The sequence below is a fragment of the Etheostoma spectabile genome, chromosome 4 (assembly GCF_008692095.1).
Source record: "Etheostoma spectabile isolate EspeVRDwgs_2016 chromosome 4, UIUC_Espe_1.0, whole genome shotgun sequence".
Taxonomy (NCBI): Eukaryota; Metazoa; Chordata; class Actinopteri; order Perciformes; family Percidae; genus Etheostoma; species Etheostoma spectabile.
The window spans coordinates 1,071,890-1,073,101 of NC_045736.1; the positions used below are offsets into that span (position 1 = coordinate 1,071,890).

General features: G+C 44.7%; 1 protein-coding gene across 1 annotated transcript in view; it reads left to right on the forward strand.

Moving 5' to 3' along the window:
• Window positions 1–1,212, forward strand: part of calcrla (calcitonin receptor-like a) — a 92,653-nt gene that overhangs the window by 78,000 nt on the left and 13,441 nt on the right. The window lies entirely within an intron of this gene.

Below are 1,212 nucleotides of genomic sequence, written 5' to 3' on the forward strand. Positions count from 1 at the left end.
ACACATGCAAATGTTAGCTAACGTTACTAGGAAACTTAACTTACCCTTTTGTGTCGGCAAACAACCATCATGTCGATGTCTGAACTCCGTCAGAATTCCCAAACTCGCGTTTTTTTAGCGGTGATTTTTGTTGATTCCTTCAGTTCTTTGAAACAAAACATTTCTTCTGGCTGTGGGAGTAGCCGACGTGTGTTGTGGAGGCGCGCTGAAAATTACGTCATAAAGCGTTGCTATAGTGACCAGCCACGCTGAGGTTTACTCAATCTAATGGAAAACGGACATAGAAGGGCCGAGGCGAGCCGAGCGAGCTGTACCAGCAGTGGAAAAACGCCATATATAGACCTTAGTGGTCCCCTAATACTGTATCTGAGTCTCTTTTATATAGACCTTAGTGGTCCCCTAATACTGATCTGACGTCTTTTTATAAGACCTTAGTGGTCCCCTAATACTGTATCTGAAGTCTCTTTTAATAGACCTTAGTGGTCCCTAATACTCTATCTGAAGTCTCTTTTATATAGACCTTGTGGTCCCTAATACTGTATCTGAAGTCTCTTTTATATAGACCTTAGTGGTCCCTAATACTGTATCTGAAGTCTCTTTTAATAGACCTTAGTGGTCCCCTATTAAGTATCTGATGTCTCTTTCCCAAAATTCAGCCTTGGTGCAGAATTACAGCCACTAGAGCCAGTCCCACAATGAGCTTTCCTTAGGATGTGCCATTGAGGAGGAAGAGGAGGAGGGTGTGTGTGTGTGTGTGTGTATGTGTGTGTGTGCGTGCGTGCGGTGTGTGTGCCCTTGAACAACTACCACTTTGCTCATTTGAAATCCATAATGTCTCTGTCTCATGGGGGAGGGGGCCAAATTCTCTGGGTGGGCAAAGCAGAGAAACGGGAGGTAACCTTGCTGTTACCGTCGGGTAGGAATGAGGACCCAAAAGCAGAGATGAGGGAGGCAGGCGGGACCAGGTACACAATATTTTATTAGGTAAAATGTCCAAGAAAAACACAGGGAATAAAAACAAAAGGTCAAATCCCAAAATCCAAAAAGGGTACCAGGCAAAAGACGAGACAAAAAACAGGGAAGCAAAGGCAGGCAAAACTCTTGGGTAATGGGAACAGGAAATCACAACGCACACTCAGTCAGGAGGCGGCGTGGAATGGAACACAGACACAAGAACGATCTGACAAGAGACAAAGGGAACACAGAGGTTAA